The sequence below is a fragment of the Lolium perenne genome, chromosome 7, assembly GCF_019359855.2.
Source record: "Lolium perenne isolate Kyuss_39 chromosome 7, Kyuss_2.0, whole genome shotgun sequence".
NCBI lineage: Eukaryota > Viridiplantae > Streptophyta > Magnoliopsida > Poales > Poaceae > Lolium > Lolium perenne.
Genome location: NC_067250.2, coordinates 328,722,510 through 328,741,201, shown reverse-complemented (window position 1 = coordinate 328,741,201; position 18,692 = coordinate 328,722,510). Strand labels below are relative to the sequence as shown.

General features: G+C 45.8%; 2 long non-coding RNA genes across 2 annotated transcripts; both read left to right on the top strand.

The window, feature by feature from the left end:
- Positions 1–599: 599 nt before the first annotated feature.
- On the top strand, positions 600–8,642 carry LOC127313334 (uncharacterized). The gene is made up of 3 exons (XR_007858897.2): positions 600–693; positions 8,154–8,197; positions 8,563–8,642. It is a non-coding gene; the product is annotated as an uncharacterized lncRNA (long non-coding RNA).
- A 485-nt stretch (positions 8,643–9,127) lies between these two features.
- LOC127313333 (uncharacterized) lies at positions 9,128–17,837 on the top strand. The gene is made up of 3 exons (XR_007858896.1): positions 9,128–9,273; positions 10,468–10,546; positions 17,729–17,837. It is a non-coding gene; the product is annotated as an uncharacterized lncRNA (long non-coding RNA).
- Positions 17,838–18,692: the final 855 nt, after the last annotated feature.

Genomic DNA, 18,692 nt, shown 5'->3' with positions numbered 1-18,692 from the left:
CTTAGGATCACAATTTTTTTAATATCTGGGCACTGCCATTTCATATACTAGGCACTACATTCTAAAAGGCGGACAATTTGAGTCGTTCGTCAAATGAAACACTAATTGGAAAATCAGAATAGTTTCTGTTTTGCCTTTTGTATTCTTTCAGGTTTATGGCATTTGACTATCATAACTATGTGCAGGTTTGCAATTACTGATTCCATGCTACCTTCCATCACTGTATTTGCAAACTGCAAAGAAGTTTGAGGTTGGTTTGTCTGCAATTTTATTCTCTCTTAGCATGGTCATGGCCATTTCCACCTTCTAATGTGTATTTTAGTGTTATCTATGTAATCCAATAAGTAGCCTGAGAGTTGATGCATATGTGTTGCTTATAATTATTTAGTGATATAAGCTGCCATGAGGGGTTGGCATCAACATACATAATTTGAAAAATTATTATTAAGTTAATTTTGTTGGAGCGTTAGTTTTTTTAATTTACAAGAAAATTCTTGATAATAAAAATCTGAAAAGGCACATGTAAAGAAGGTGCATGACTGCAAGATGTACTAGAAGCTAGATCAGTGACGGTTTTTCAGCTGGAATCCATTTTTTTTATTCTCCCCTTGGTGCAGCGATATTGGTTGGTCTATGTACCAGTGAGAGGTTGAGGTGCTCCTTGGGATAATGCGGCAAAAGTGACAGATTTAGGTGAAGTGATTCACTTCTTGTTGTCTAGGATCACACATTGATTCAGTTTGTTGATGGATATTGGTTCACTATTGTTATCACCAGGATTTGACCGAGTCAGAGGTGGGCCGCGATCAAGATGGACTTGAAGAATATACATGGAAGAAAAAACGTGAATCGGCCTGTTATGCAAAGTTTGGGCTAGTTTGCCCTTGTATCTGTAACATAGTAGATTACGTGTCGGTTAGTTAGAGTTTGCCTCGTGCACGGTTGGGATTATTCCCACGTTAGAAAGTCCCCTGGACTATAAATATGTATCTAGGGTTTATGAAATAAACAACAACCAACGTTCAACCACAAATCAATCTCGGCGCATCGCCAACTCCTTCATCTCGAGGGTTTCTACCGGTAAGCATCATGCTGCCTAGATCGCATCTTGCGATCTAGGCAGCACAAGCTTATTTCCGTTGTTCATGCGTTGCTCGTACTGAAGCCTTTTTTATGGCGAGCAACGTAGTTATCTTAGATATGTTAGGGTTAGCATTGTTCTTCGTATCATATGCTATCGTAGTGCAACCCTTGCATATCTGGCCGCCCTTACACCTATCTTAGGTGTAGGGGCGGCACCCCGCTTGATCATTATTTAGTAGATCCGATCCGTTACGGTTGCTCCTTGTTCTTCAAGGATTAGTTTAATATCTGCAATAGTTAGGCCTTACAAAGGGTTGGAGGATCCAGCGGCACGTAGGGTGTCGTTTGCTAGTCCTAGACAGGATGTTCCGGGGATCAACCTCGTGTTGGTTTTTAGGCCTTGTCTAGGATCGGCTTACGATCACCGTGCGTGGCCGCGAGGCCCAATCGTGAGTAGGATGATCCGATTATGCGGTGAAAACCCTAAATCATCGTAGATCGTTTTAGCTTTACCTTGATCAAGCAGGACCACCATATATTCGTGCACCTCGTACGAATCATGGGTGGATCGGCTCCTTGAGCCGATTCACAGGATAACCTGAGAGCCGATCGAGGCTCGTATTTAATGTTTACGTGTATGCCATGCAGGAAACTAAGCGAGGCATCTCCATCACCTTCCTGACCAGGTATAGGTCAGGTGGCACGCCCTTGCACCAGCATCGGACGTGTGTACCAGAGGCTTTGCGGGCCGTCGCTCGGAGGGACCAGGGCCAGCCGCAGCCCTAAGTTGTTCCCGGCTCTACTGTGTTGCCCGTCGCTGCCCGCCGGTGGGTTTTGACCGCAACACATTCTGGCACGCCCGGTGGGACAAGCTTCGACATCAACCACATCGCCATCTACATCTGAGATGGCGGACGGCACCCTGATCCACGTACGAGGATCTGACCGACGAGCTCAAGAAGAAGTATGACGAGGTCAAAGCAATCCTCGAAGCCGACCTCATCGGCTCTTTTCACAGAACCCGTTCACATGGCATCAGGTGGAAGGGGTTCTCGCCTGATGGTGCGCTCGATGGGATAGACCTCTCTGCCCCGTCAGAAGAACGCACCAGGTCCCTACGTCAGGAGATCAACTACCTGGTGGCTCACTCGCTGCATCGCCACTCTGAGAACCTGGTGAACACTTTGGAGCGTGTCGCTCTCCGGGTGATCCAGGAGATCATGAGGCACCAGTATTCTCCGTCAGGACCAGCTCTCGGGACACACCAAGAAGAGATGCCACTCCAGTTCCGTCCACCGCTGCCATTTGCGTTGGCAGCACCAGAAGTGCCGAATTCACCGGCATTCGTCGTCTACAAGATCGGTGGTGACCCTAGTGACTGCCAGTTCTTGCATGAGGCGCCTAAGGAGATCCCTCACGGGTACATGTGCACGTACGTGCCAGACTGCGGTAACTGGGCACTCACAAGCCAGGCCGCAACATCAGGGACTTCTAGGAAAGCAGGGGGAACGTCAGCAATAGATCTTGAGAAGCAGACGTGGCTAACTAAATATGCCACCCCGACGAACCTCCAGAGCTCAGCTCCTGCAGTTGGCTCAGAGCTGGAAAAGCAAGCATGGCTGGCTAAGTACGCCACCCCGGCGAATCTTCAGAGTTCGACTCCTGCAGCCAGCACCGCGGATCAGATCAGCATGATCCTGAGGGACCAGTTCGGCATGGTGCCGAAAAGGAGGACAATCGGCTATTCCAAGCCGTACCCCGATGAATACGAGTTGGTCCCGCTACCACCCAAGTATCGGCTCCCTGACTTCTCCAAGTTTAGTGGATCAGATGGTTCCAGCTCCATCGAGCATGTGAGCCGATATTTGGCACAGCTAGGAACGGCCTCAGCGTCGGATCCACTACGCGTGAGGTTCTTCGCACAGTCCCTCACGGGATCGGCTTTCGGGTGGTACACTTCGTTGCCACCAGACTCGATCCGGACTTGGAAGCAGTTGGAAGAACAGTTCCACATGCAGTTTCACTCAGAAGCTTCCGAGTCTGGCCTTGCCGATCTAGCACAGATACGTCAGAAGCGTGGAGAAGCTGTGGCAGAATACATCCAGCGCTTCAGAAATCTAAGGAACCGATGCTATTCGGCTCGTGTGACTGAAAAAGAAGCAGTCGAGTTGGCAGTGGTGGGCCTTGCCTCACAAATCAAGGACATGGCTTCCCAAGCAGACTACCCTTCACTGGCGCACATGGTTCAGAAACTGTCAGCATATGAACGGCGCCACCCGGACCTGTACCAGGACAAATTCAAGCGTGCAGTAGTCCTGGTCAAGGCAGAGGAAGACGAAGTTTCTGCGGGAGATCAAGAGGTAGCAGTGGCTGAATGGATTCGGGGGGCAACCCCCGTGTCCTGCAAATGGGTTAAGCCACCAGGTCCGCCCAGAGGGTTTGATTTTGACGTGACCAAAACTGAGCAAATCTTCGACCTCCTGCTCAAGGAGAAGCAGTTGAAGATACCCGAAGGTCTCAAATTCCCCACGGTACAGGAGCTGAACGGAAAGCCATACTGCAAATGGCATAACTCACTCTCCCATGCCACCAACGACTGCAGGGTGTGGCGTCAGCAGATCCAAATGGCGATAGAACAAGGACGTCTGATTTTCAACCAGTACGCCATGAAGGTCGACACTCACCCTTTCCCCGCCGTTAACATGGTGGAGTGCACTTACCCTGAAGGTTGCCAGCCAGGATCCTCGTTCAGCATCAACATGGTAGGACCTGGGCACCACTCTGGCAAGGATGGAGACGAGGGCAGCTGCTCTCGTAGCAAGGACACAGAGGAGGCCGCTCCACGCGATCGGCTCCGTCATGATGGCAAGCGCTACGTCACAGAGGGAGAAGTGAAGAACATAAGATATCAGCGACCCCTCTCTGATCACCTCCTCAATAAGTATGTGAGTCAGTATGACCAACGCCGACGATCCAGCGATGATGATGAAAGAGATCGTCTGGCTAGAGAAGCCAGAAGACATCGTCGGCATGATCGCGATGAGGAGGAGTACGAGCGCCGTGCCAAGGAAAAGTCGAGGGAGCAGGACGACGAAGATAAGCACTGGGACTGCCCCTTCTTCAGACACTGCTGGGATTCAGGAATGAGCCGATTGCCTACAATCGGCAATTGCCCAGAATGCAACCAAAAGAAGAAGGAGGCAGCCAACGTGTCCGTGTTCCAACGCTTAGGGCCTCTCCCGCCTCGAAGCAAACGCGCTGAGTCCCCTCGGATGGAAGATCTTGAGGATTTGGAAGACGAGGGACAAGAAGAAGAAGACAGGTACCACCGGCCAAGGTGGTGCCCTGATGGACTCAGCCGTTCCCAAAAGCGTAGGGTTCAGCGATTGCGCGGCTTGGAGGAAGCCGAAAGGTTATACCTGCACACGCTAAGAAAGGCGCGACCTGATCTGGCCGCGAAAATTCAGCGAACCCTGGATGAAGAGGGTCGACCACGGAAAATGGAGTGGCGCCCCAAGCAAAGGAAAGCCGATGATGATACATCGGCTGGCACAAACATGGTGCTCGTCCTTCCGACGGAGCTTAGTGCTCCAGGATTACACGATGCACTCAAGGTGGACGACAGCGAGCGCATCGACATGACAAAGGATGAGGTTGGGCTGGTCTTATCCACCGGCCTGACCGTGTAGCAAGAACAAACCGATGAGCAAATGTGGCGAGGCCGATTCTTGGGATCGGCCCCCAAAGGTATATGAAGGAAAAGCACAATGCCTTCATTGAACACTTCGATCAATATGGAGGCCGATTCCAGCAATCGGCCAAAATCATCCTCACCACATGTTCTGCTTGTGTTCAACATCAATCTACTTGGCAGCGGTTTTTACGTCGGCTAGTGAGTTAAGAAGAATCAACATTGGTCCTACCGGAGCCGACGAGAAAATACAATGCCTTGGCTAAACTACAGAGCCGATATCTGCAGTTACCTGACAAATTCGGCTCGGGGGGCACCTAATCAGATGAACACGTGCAAATGAACATGTGTGCAGTGAAACATTGGGGGCCGATTAGAAAAAATCGGCCAGCTAAAAAAAAAGCATACAGCCGATGCAAGGACATCGACTTTAGAACTAAGGGACAAAGCCGATGCACAGTCATCGACTCTAGTACAATTACACAAGACCAAGACCTACCGGCTATGTGCTCAGGGCTCACATTTTTGCCAAGATGGTTTTCAGTTCGGCTGCAATGAGCCGACAACCCTTTGCGTCAGTTAAGCTGTTGGTGTTTCATCTACAACATCGGCGTTCAGTGGAAGAAAGCTGATCAATGGGGGCAAGTCTGGCTGACTCTTCAGGGTGGCTATCTCGGATTACCAGATTACCTAAGGTCAAAGCCTTTTGGTTTGACCTGTGCATCCTCGTCGGTATTCTCGCCTTGATTAAGGCTCGGGGGGCAACTAACTTGGTAGATGCTCTGTTTTTGGAGCCGATTGGAGTTGCATCGGCTGACCCTGCATCGTAATCTTCTCCGAAAGCAGTGAGGTGTTGCAGAAGAAGACTGCTAAAGCTATGGAGAGGAGCCGGAAAAGGAAGCCGTCGGCTTTTACGGGGTTTGGACCGTCCTGTTGCTGCGAGAAAAGGAAAGAGACTGGATTCTCAAAATAGCCGATGAATAGTCATCGGCTATGGGATTGCGAAATTTTATGGTCAGGTATCAAATCGCGGTCTGAATTTGAGAAGTACTTGACTGACGGTCTAAGCAATATTTGAGTCCGGCTTCACGGGCGTCTAAGGAAAAAGAATCCGATACGTTGCTATCGGTCTTGGTGTGGCAAGCGGAAGGATTGGAATTGGATTAATTGAAAGATGAATTGGAAGAACAATTTTCATTAATTCAAAGGAGCGGCTTTACAGGAAAGAGCCGATGGCTCTCAAAAGGGGGATCTGGTGCCTAGTGCACTGCTACTACTAGTCCTACTCTACTAGTTGTCGCTGTCCTCATCGTCGCCGTCGTCGATGTCGTCGGCGCTGCTCCCAGGAAGTTCCTCGTCGCTGCTGCCCCAGCCCTCGGCCGGAGCTTCGTCTTCCTCGTCATCATCATCATCCTCGCTGTCCGCCCAAGAGCGGAAGCGCTTTGTCGGCGGGTACCCGATGGAGGAGGAGGATTCATTCTCCTCCTCCTCCTCCTCCTCGTCATCATCATCGTCTTCACTGTCCGCCCAAGCGCGGAATCGCTTTGCCGGCAGAAGCTTAGCGGGGGAGGAGGGGCCGCCCTCCTCCTTTTCCTCTTCTTCCTCTACTTCTTCTTCTTCCCCCTTCCCGTCGGAGGAGGTGGGGTTCACCCAGGGATGAAGGTCGTCTTCGCTTTCGCTTATCAGCTCCCCTTCGATGAGGAACTTGAGGTCGTCTTCCCCATCGGTCAGAGGCAGGTCGCCGTCTGGTCCGTGATCGGAGTTCCACTCCGGCTCGCTCGAGGAAAAAGATTGGAGGGAGAGGCCGGAGGAGACGGAAGAAGAGGAAGACATTGCTACAGGGGAAGAGGGTTGTTTGGTGCCGATAGCTAGAACAGAGGAAGGGGATGAAGAGGGCTAATCGATCGGCACGGTTAAATAATGAGGAGCCTGGTGGAGATTTAATGCCATTGCAGTTTCCGAGGAGGTGATGCTAAAGCTATCGAATTTTGCAGAGAAGCTGAGAAGACAGGGCATCATGATGAATGATACTGCAACGGTTCTGCTCTGCCACGACATGACCCTTCGAAGGAAAAACAGCGTGGTTTTGAAATTATCATTACCAAAACCAGGGGGGCATGTGTTATCACCAGGATTTGACCGAGTCAGAGGTGGGCCGCGATCAAGATGGACTTGAAGAATATACATGGAAGAAAAAACGTGAATCGGCCTGTTATGCAAAGTTTGGGCTAGTTTGCCCTTGTATCTGTAACATAGTAGATTACGTGTCGGTTAGTTAGAGTTTGCCTCGTGCACGGTTGGGATTATTCCCACGTTAGAAAGTCCCCTGGACTATAAATATGTATCTAGGGTTTATGAAATAAACAACAACCAACGTTCAACCACAAATCAATCTCGGCGCATCGCCAACTCCTTCATCTCGAGGGTTTCTACCGGTAAGCATCATGCTGCCTAGATCGCATCTTGCGATCTAGGCAGCACAAGCTTATTTCCGTTGTTCATGCGTTGCTCGTACTGAAGCCTTTTTTATGGCGAGCAACGTAGTTATCTTAGATATGTTAGGGTTAGCATTGTTCTTCGTATCATATGCTATCGTAGTGCAACCCTTGCATATCTGGCCGCCCTTACACCTATCTTAGGTGTAGGGGCGGCACCCCGCTTGATCATTATTTAGTAGATCCGATCCGTTACGGTTGCTCCTTGTTCTTCAAGGATTAGTTTAATATCTGCAATAGTTAGGCCTTACAAAGGGTTGGAGGATCCAGCGGCACATAGGGTGTCGTTTGCTAGTCCTAGACAGGATGTTCCGGGGATCAACCTCGTGTTGGTTTTTAGGCCTTGTCTAGGATCGGCTTACGATCACCGTGCGTGGCCGCGAGGCCCAATCGTGAGTAGGATGATCCGATTATGCGGTGAAAACCCTAAATCGTCGTAGATCGTTTTAGCTTTATCTTGATCAAGCAGGACCACCATATATTCGTGCACCTCGTACGAATCATGGGTGGATCGGCTCCTTGAGCCGATTCACAGGATAACCTGAGAGCCGATCGAGACTCGTATTTAATGTTTACGTGTATGCCATGCAGGAAACTAAGCGAGGCATCTCCATCACCTTCCTGACCAGGTATAGGTCAGGTGGCACGCCCTTGCACCAGCATCGGACGTGTGTACCAGAGGCTTTGCGGGCCGTCGCTCGGAGGGACCAGGGCCAGCCGCAGCCCTAAGTTGTTCCCGGCTCTACTGTGTTGCCCGTCGCTGCCCGCCGGTGGGTTTTGACCGCAACAACTATTGACCTTCACAGTCAAATATTTCCGTTTCTCAATCAGGACTCAAGAGTTCAACAATATGAATGCTAATTATTGATTTTAAATATTTGTAGATTCTTTCTGTGATGTTAGAAAGAGACACAACAGTAGCAAAGAGGTATAGTTCTGAACTTGAGTTCTATTTTCTCACCATATGATGTGCCAATGCCAATGTGCTTTCCTTTTTACTAGACATGGTCATGATATTTTTATCCTAACTTTATACACTAAATCTGATGGTATTCCTGCTTCATGACCTACGCATAACCATTCATGCATGTCTTGAGTAATTAACACACTAAATCCTTATTCATCTCATCTCAGTTTCCAGACAAGCGGGCATTTCCTGTCCACCTATTCAGACTACATATTTTTACACTAAAGAATCTGTGATTAAGTAGGTGTAACTTCAGTGGCATGATTGTAGTGCTTTTGATACATGCTACTATAACTTTGTACTCAATCTGTGGTGTTATCTTGCAGTCCTTGCTCCCCCTTTGGTGTTGCCCTGCAGGCCTTGGTCTCCTGATTGGGTTGTTGACTGCTTCCTATAGATCTAGGTATAAATCCTTTGTTCTTTTGCTCAGTTCAACACGTTTGAATTTTAAACCTGAGTTTATGCAACGTACCCAAACTGTTAGAAGCATCATACCGGGCATCTGCGATGCATTGTAAAATTCACTAAAAATTAAGAAGAGATAATGTTTGCTGCTAAAAGTTTTTAGTATTAAAATCTACAGAGAATGGTAGAAAAAATTATGTCTTTATGTTTTGGGCCTTTGATTAATTTTTGAGCATACAACAAAGGTGTTGTGGGCCAGTATCCTCTTCTATGAGTCTCCTCTGTTTGATAGTTCAACATTGTTCTGTTCTCCTGCAGGTGTTATTGTGTTTGTAGGTTGCTCCTTAAGCTGGTTTGATGTGTGTGTCAAAATTTCCAATTCTGATAATGCGCGTTGGCCTATAAAGGAGATGGCAGTGTGCCACAATTATCTTCCTTATGGAGGTAAATATCAGAGAGAAATTTACACTGCTTACTGTGTTATAATTGTAGGTACCACTACAATATTTCTGATGATGGATTAGCGCAACATATACTTATAAGTTCAGTCCCTCCTCGAATATTTGACTTTACCAATGGATGCAACCACTGGTTTGGCTTCTGAAGTATACTACATGTGATTACTTCACAAGGTGAGCAATTAGATCAGGGATACTACTTTCCAGAGTATACATTTTCTCTCTGTCTAAATGTGTGTCTAAATGTGTGTTTTCCATTTGAGAATGAGAATGTTCAGTTCCCATACGAAAAGTATGTTTTATAAATATTGAGGAATTAAGGATGAAATTACTATGGTGGATTAGTTGTGTTTCCAGAGCTGAAATTACTATGTGAACTTGATGATACCCCACACGTTGCAGCGGGACATTAATTGGGAGTTGTTGTGTATACATAATTATAGTATATCCATATTTTAATTATTAATATGCACAACCAACATGAGAGAAGAACAATGGTTGATGAGATTATTTTCACAATAATTCAAGATACTATAACTTAACTGTATTGTGGGTGCACTGGAGCAACAGACATAGAAATTTCATGCTATGAGAACCTTGCAGCATAAATGCGCACGGATAGGAATTAGTGTCACCTTGAACCATTTTGAGCGGAAGAATAACCAAAGGTATACAAAATGAGATGGTTCCTGAGTAGGAAAACCTGTAAACATTTATTAAATCTTATTCAATAGTCTGCAAGCCTGCATAGAACAATATTAACATGAAGACAATAAGAACCCGGCATACCGGATCCTCTCGTCGATGCTAGAATTGTCGTTATACCAGCATAATCAAGTAGTTCAACAGTAGAAGAACAACAAATAGCAATAATTCATTTGTATCAGTATCACTCGTGTATTAGATCAACTCCATGGTATTCAGAGGCGAATGATACTGTCGAGCGAATGGCATACCTGAGATTGAATAGGAATATCCCCCATTTCTACAAAACAATCATAGTAAGTAATAGAAAATTACCAATAAATTCGTATACTAAACTAACATGAGGTTGAGAGAGAGAGAGAGATATCAAGGATTCCAAGGTTGTAGTTGGACATATCACAGAGATCTATTGTTGAGGGATATGGCGTAATCTGCAGGTTGGCGTGACCGTTGGCCGGATGGATGGCTGCGGTACCTGCACTTGCCATCGCAGATTCGATAGACACAGCTGGTGTTATCTCACGTGGTCTGTATGGGAACAGAGTCTGAACGGCTAATTTCTGCACATGATTCGGATGACAAAGGTAACATTAGCCAAATTTCGATTTATTTTGGTTAAAACTTTTACCTGTTAATAACAGTGCCACATTTGTTGTTTTGAAGGGTGTATTAAATCACTGCATGTGTCTGCCTTGATTCCAGCACAAGAAAAGCACATTGCTGACGGAGTTGATGGCATCTGGTAAGTGATGCGCGTGAGACACACGTCCGTTGGGAACCCCAAGAGAAAGGTGTGATGTGCACAGCAGTAAGTTTTCCCTCAGAAAAAAACCAAGGTTTATCGAACCAGGAGGAGCCAAGAAGCACGTTGAAGGTTGTTGGTGGCGAAATGTAATGCGGCGGAACACCAGGAATTCCGGCGCCAACGTGGAACCTGCACAACACAACCAAAGTACTTTGCCCCAACGTAACAGTGAGGTTGTCAATCTCACCGGCTTGCTGTGAACAAAGGATTAACCATATTGTGTGGAAGATGATTGTTTGCGAAGAACAGTAAAGAACAAGTATTGCAGTAGATTGTATTTCAGATGTAAAGAATAGACCGGGGTCCACAGTTCACTAGTGGTGTCTCTCCCATAAATAGCATGTTGGGTGAACGAATTACAGTTGGGCAATTGACACATAAAGAAGGCATAACAATGCACATACATATATCATGATGAGTACTATGAGATTTAATCAGGGCATTACGACAAAGTACATAGACCGCCATCCAGCATGCATCTATGCCTAAAAAGTCCACTTTCAGGTTATCATCCGAACCCCTTCCGGTATTAAGTTGCAAGCAACAGACAATTGCATTAAGTATGGTGCGTAATGTAATCAACACAAATATTCTTAGACATAGCATCGATGTTTTATCCCTAGTGGCAACAGCACATCCACAACCTTAGAACTTTCTGTCACTGTCCCAGATTTAATGGAGGCATGAACCCACTATCGAGCATAAATACTCCCTCTTGGAGTCACAAGTATCAACTTGGCCAGAGCCTCTACTAGCAACGGAGAGCATGCAAGAACATAAACAACTCATATATGATAGATTGATAATCAACTTGACATAGTATTCAATATCCATCGGATCCCAACAAACACAACATGTAGGATTACAAATAAACGATCTTGATCATGATAGGCAGCTCACAAGATCGAACATGATAGCACAATTAGGAGAAGACGACCATCTAGCTACTGCTATGGACCCATGGTCCAGGGGTGAACTACTCACACATCGATCCGGAGGCGATCATGGCGATGAAGAGTCCTCCGGGAGATGATTCCCCTCTCCGGCAGGGTGCCGGAGGCGATCTCCTGAATCCCCCGAGATGGGATTGGCGGCGGCTGCGTCTCTGGAAGGTTTTCCGTATCGTGGCTCTCGGTACTGGGGGTTTCGCGACGAAGGTTTTAAGTAGGCGGAAGGGTAGGTCAGGGGGCGTCACGAGGGCCCCACACAACAGGCCGGCGCGGCCCAAGCCCTGGCCGCGCCGCCCTAGTGTGGCGTCGCCTCGTGGCCCCACTTCGTTTCCTCTTCGGACTTCTGGAAGCTTCGTGGAAAAATATGCCCCTGGGCGTTGATTTCGTCCAATTCCGAGAATATTTCATTACTAGGATTTCTGAAACCAAAAACAACAGAAAACAGCAACTGGCTCTTCGGCATCTCGTCAATAGGTTAGTGCTGGAAAATGCATAATAATGACATAAAGTGTGTATAAAACATGTGAGTATCATCATAAAAGTAGCATGGAACATAAGAAATTATAGATACGTTTTGGACGTATCAAGCATCCCCAAGCTTAGTTCCTACTCGCCCTCGAGTAGGTAAACGATAACAAAGATAATTTCTGAAGTGACATGCTATCATAATCTTGATCAATACTATTGTAAAGCACATGAGATGAATGCAGCGATTCGAAGCAATGATGGAGATAATGAGTAAACAAATGAATCATATAGCAAAGACTTTTCATGAATAATACTTTCAAGACAAGCATCAATAAGTCTTGCATAACAGTTAACTCATAAGCAATAAATTCTTAGTAGAAAGCTTTGAAACAACAAAAAGGAAGATATAAGTTTCAGCGGTTGCTTTCAACTTCAACATGTATATCTCATGGATAATTGTCAACATTAAGTAATATAACAAGTGCAATAGGTAAACATGTAAGAATCAATGCACACGGTTTACACAAGTGTTTGCTTCTAAGATAGAAGGAAGTAGGTAAACTGACTCAACAATAAAGTAGAAGAATGGCCCTTCGCAGAGGGAAGCATGGATTACTATTTTTGTGCTAGAGCTTTTCATTTTGAAAACAAGAAACAATTTTGTCAACGGTAGTAATAAATCATATGAGTTATGTATAAGATATCTTATAAGTTGCAAGCCTCATGCATAGTATACTAATAGTGCCCGCACCTTGTCCTAATTAGCTTGGATTAACACTGATTATCATTGCATAACATATGTTTCAACCAAGTGTCACAAAGGGGTACCTCTATGCCGCCTGTACAAGGGTCTAAGGAGAAGGTTCGCACTGGATTTCTCGCTTTTGATCATTCTCAACTTAGACACCCATACCGGGACAACATAGACAACAGATAATGGACTCCTCTTTTAATGCTTAAGCATTCAACAACAGATAATATTCTCATAAGAGATTGAGGTTTTATGTCCAAACTGAAACTTCCACCATGATTCATGGCTTTAGTTAGCGGTCCAATGTTCTTCTCTAACAATATGCATACTCAAACCATTTGATCATGAAAATCGCCCTTACTTCAGACAAGACGAACATGCATAGCAACTCACATGATATTCAACAAAGGTAAAAGTTGATGGCGTCCCCAGAAACATGGTTACCGCTCAACAAGCAACTTATTAAGAAATAAGATACATAAGTACATATTCTTCACCACAATAGTTTTTAAGGCTATTTGTCCCATGAGCTATATATTGTAAAGGCAAAGAATGGAAGTTTAAAGGTAGCACTCAAGTAATGTACTTTGGAATGGCGGAGAAATACCATGTGGTAGGTAGGTATGGTGGACACAAATGGCATGGATTTGGCTCAAGGATTTGGATGCACGAGAAGAATCCCTCTCAATACAAGGGTAGGCTAGCAGGGTTGTTTGAAGCAAACTCAAGTATGAAATGGTGCAGCAAGACTCACATATAAACATATTGTAAGCATTATAAGACTTTACATCGTCTCCTTGTTGTTCAAACACCTCAACCAGAAAATATCTAGACTTAGAGAGACCAATCATGCAAACCAAATTTTAACAAGCTCTATGTAGTTCTTCATTAATAGGTGCAAGGTACATGATGCAAGAGCTTAAACATGATCTATATGAGCACAACAATTGCCAAGTATCACATTATTCAAGACATTATACCATTTACCACATGCGGCATTTTCCGTTTCCAACCATATATCAATGAATGAGGTAGTTCAACTTTCGCAATGAACATTAAGAATAATGCTAAGAACACATGTGTTCATATGCAACAGCGGAGCGTGTCTCTCTCCCATATAAAGAATGCTAGGATCCGATTTTATTCAAACAAAACAAAAACTAAAGCAAACAGACGCTCCAAGCAAAGCACATAAGATGTGACTGAATAAAAATATAGTTTCACTAGAGGAACCTGATAATGTTGTCGATGAAGAAGGGGATGCCTTGGGCATCCCCAAGCTTAGGGATGAACCACGGGGGCATCCCCAAGCTTAGACTTTTCACTCTTCTTGATCATATTGTATCATCCTCCTCTCTTGACCCTTGAAAACTTCCTCCACACCAAACTCAAAACAAACTCATTAGAGGGTTAGTGCATAATTGAAAATTCACATATTCAGAGGTGACATAATCATTCTTAACACTTCTGGACATTGCACAAAGCTACTGAAAGTTAATGGAACAAAGAAATCCATCGAACATAGCAAAACAGGCAATGCGAAATAAAAGGCAGAATCTGTCAAAACAGAACAGTCCGTAAAGACGAATTTTACAGGGGAACTTAACTTGCTCAGATGAAAATTCTCAAATTTAATGAAAGTTGCGTACATATCTGAGGATCACGCACGTAAATTTGCAGATGTTTCTGAGTTACCTACAGAGAATTCTGCCCAGATTCGTGACAGCAAGAAATCTGTTTCTGTGCAGTAATCCAAATCTAGTATTGACTTTACTATCAAAGACTTTACTTGGCACAACAATGCAATAAAATAAAGATAAGGAGAGGTTGCTACAGTAGTAACAACTTCCAAGACTCAAATATAAAACAAAAGTACTGTAGTAAAAACATGGGTTGTCTCCCATAAGCGCTTTCTTTAACGCCTTTCAGCTAGGCGCAGAAAGTGTGAATCAAGTATTATCAAGAGATGAAGCATAAACATTATTACCAGAGGTGTTGGGAGTTGCCTCAACAATGCATGTTATCTTATCTATGTAAGTTTCAGAGGCTCCTTTTTCATTACTCTTAGGCTTGCTATTTTCATCAAACAAATTTTCAGGAACAATCCAATCATAATTCTTTTCTAGTGCCTCGAACATTCCTGCGAGCTTGCAAGGTATTGATGTCTTAATATCCCCTACATCATTAACATTATTAGTGTACTTTATTCTATCAATGTCCATCTTTTTAAGGGTACTAGCAAAGTTGGTGTAAGAACCAAGCACCTTATATTTAATAAAGACTTTTCTAGCCTCTCTTGCTACACCACCAAATTCTTTAAGAAGGGTTTCTAAGACAAAATCTTTCTTTTCTCCTTCCTCCATATCGGAGAGTGTAAGAAACATATGCTGAATTATAGGATTGAGATTAACAAATTTAGTTTCCAACATGTGTACTAAAGAAGCAGCAGCAATTTCATAAGTAGGAGCAAGTTCTACCAAGTGTCTATCTTCAAAATCTTCAGCTGTACTAACATGAGTGAAAAAATCTTCTATATTATCTCTTCCAATTATAGACCCACGGCCTACCGGTATGTCTTTTAGAGTGTACTTAGGAGGAAACATGATGAAATAAATAAAAGGTAAATAAAGTAAATGCAAGTAACTAATTTTTTTGTGTTTTTGATATAGAGAGCAAGACAGTAAATAAAGTAAGCTAGCAACTAATTTTTTTTGTGTTTTGTTTTAATGCAGCAAACAAAGTAGTAAATAAAATAAAGCAAGACAAAAACAAAGTAAAGAGATTAGAAGTGGAGACTCCCCTTGCAGCGTGTCTTGATCTCCCCGGCAACGGCGCCAGAAAACAGTCTTGATGCGCGTGAGACACACGTCCGTTGGGAACCCCAAGAGAAAGGTGTGATGTGCACAGCAGTAAGTTTTCCCTCAGAAAGAAACCAAGGTTTATCGAACCAGGAGGAGCCAAGAAGCACGTTGAAGGTTGTTGGTGGCGAAATGTAATGCGGCGCAACACCAGGGATTCCGGCGCCAACGTGGAACCTGCACAACACAACCAAAGTACTTTGCCCCAACGTAACAGTGAGGTTGTCAATCTCACCGGCTTGCTGTGAACAAAGGATTAACCGTATTGTGTGGAAGATGATTGTTTACGAAGAACAATAAAGAACAAATATTGCAGTAGATTGTATTTCAGATGTAAAGAATAGACCAGGGTCCACAGTTCACTAGTGGTGTCTCTCCCATAAATAGCATGTTGGGTGAACGAATTACAGTTGGGCAATTGACACATAAAGAAGGCATAACAATGCACATACATATATCATGATGAGTACTATGAGATTTAATCAGGGCATTACGACAAAGTACATAGACCGCCATCCAGCATGCATCTATGCCTAAAAAGTCCACTTTCAGGTTATCATCCGAACCCCTTCCGGTATTAAGTTGCAAGCAACAGACAATTGCATTAAGTATGGTGCGTAATGTAATCAACACAAATATCCTTAGACATAGCATCGATGTTTTATCCCTAGTGGCAACAACACATCCACAACCTTAGAACTTTCTGTCACTGTCCCAGATTTATGGAGGCATGAACCCACTATCGAGCATAAATACTCTCTCTTGGAGTCACAAGTATCAACTTGGCCAGAGCATCTACTAGCAACGGAGAGCATGCAAGAACATAAACAACTCATATATGATAGATTGATAATCAACTTGACATAGTATTCAATATCCATCGGATCCCAACAAACACAACATGTAGGATTACAAATAAACGATCTTGATCATGATAGGCAGCTCACAAGATCGAACATGATAGCACAATTAGGAGAAGACGACCATCTAGCTACTGCTATGGACCCATGGTCCAGGGGTGAACTACTCACACATCGATCCGGAGGCGATCATGGCGATGAAGAGTCCTCCGGGAGATGATTCCCCTCTCCGGCAGGGTGCCGGAGGCGATCTCCTGAATCCCCCGAGATGGGATTGGCGGCGGCTGCGTCTCTGGAAGGTTTTCCGTATCGTGGCTCTCGGTACTAGGGGTTTCGCGACGAAGGCTTTAAGTAGGCGGAAGGGTAGTTCAGGGGGCGTCACGAGGGCCCCACACAACAGGCCGGCGCGGCCCAAGCCCTGGCCGCGCCGCCCTAGTGTGGCGTCGCCTCGTGGCCCCACTTCGTTTCCTCTTCGGACTTCTGGAAGCTTCGTGGAAAAATAGGCCCCTGGGCGTTGATTTCGTCCAATTCCGAGAATATTTCCTTACTAGGATTTCTGAAACCAAAAACAGCAGAAAACAAAGAATCGGCTCTTCGGCATCTCGTCAATAGGTTAGTGCCGGAAAATGCATAATAATGACATAAAGTGTGTATAAAACATGTGAGTATCATCATAAAAGTAGCATGGAACATAAGAAATTATAGATACGTTTGGGACATATCAGTAAGCTATTTCCAGATCAACAAGTAATGCTACTACAACTTAGATGGTGTTGGAAGAACCAAAAGGCATAACTTTGCAATGTATTTGAACCTCTGCCTTTTCTTTCTTTTTCGTATTAATATATAGTCGAGTACAAAGATATGTGTTTCCTATTCTTTTTTCTTCGTTTTTCTTAGCAGAAACTCAATCTGAGTTTGGTGTTTATCTGGACTTATCATGAAGCAAACAACTTACACAATTGCACCTAGCTATTAGATGCAGTAGATATGATTTTATTAGTGCCCCCCTCTTTTACCGTACTCTCTGGAAAAAACAGTTATGTTCAGATGTGTACCAGTTCAGATTTTTTCCAAGAGAGGAAACAAAGAACCTTTTGGTACATACATTATCATGGTTGATTGTTTTTTCATCACTGACGACTCTCATGGCTGTGTTGGAATGAGAGTACTGCATATTACATATACGCAAGCTGTTGATTTTAGTCTTATCTTCCTGTATCTTACTGCAGGGTCTCACAGAGTCAAATTCCGATGAACAGGCCACGAACAAGGCTTGGACTCTTGGTGTATTTGGGTCCCTGCACTTGTGGTCGGTAGGCATCATCTCGTGACACTGCTGCAACTGAACGGACACACGGGTCGTCCTCCTCCAAGGGCGACTCAGGCGAACCCTAGCCGCCGCCGCCGCCGCAGCCTTCCCCTCCCCCTCCCCTCCCCTCCTCGTCGTCCCTGGAGGCCGCCGCCGGTGAAGCATGGCGCGGCTGGTGATGGGGGCGGCGGGGATCCTCGCGTGGTCCCCTGGTGCGGCGGTAGGAGGCACGCCTCCGCGCCGGGGGATGGTCCCGGTTCTGGTTGATGGCGGCGCGGGCGGCCGGTGTTGGGGGCAGCGGCGCGGCCCTGGCCATGGCGGCGCAGCCCTCTCCGCTGTTCCTCGCCGTGGCCTCGCCAAGAGGGCGGTGATGGGGGCGACGGCGCGGCCCCGGACCCTCTCCTCCTTCCTCGCCTTGGCATGGACGGGCGGGTGGGGATGGGGGTGGATCTCCTGTTGCTCCGCCTCAAGAGCTGGGATCACGGCACCAAGGGCGGCGGCCCTGGATGGCGATGGTGGTGATGGCGCCGACCTGGTGGCAGGTGGCGGACGTCAGGTGCCGCTGACCGTGGCACCGCGGTGGTGGTCTTCTTCTCGCTGGAGGAGATCGGCTAGTTGTGTGGCTAGCCGTGGCGGATCTTGCGATCCGTCGCCTAGCTCCCGATGGCGAGGCGCAGCTGCCGGTGAAAGCCGGCCCGGACTTCGGTCATGGCGGATGATGGCGGCGCCTTTCGTCGTTACCTTGTTGAAGGCATTGTCTCTGCAGTCTGCGTTTCTTCGTCTGGGCTGCTCCAGGGGAAACCCTAGACCCGGGTCTCCCGGATCGGACGATAGCGGCGCGCAACGCTGTTCTCCCTGCTGGGGGTATCGTTTTCGGAGCAGAC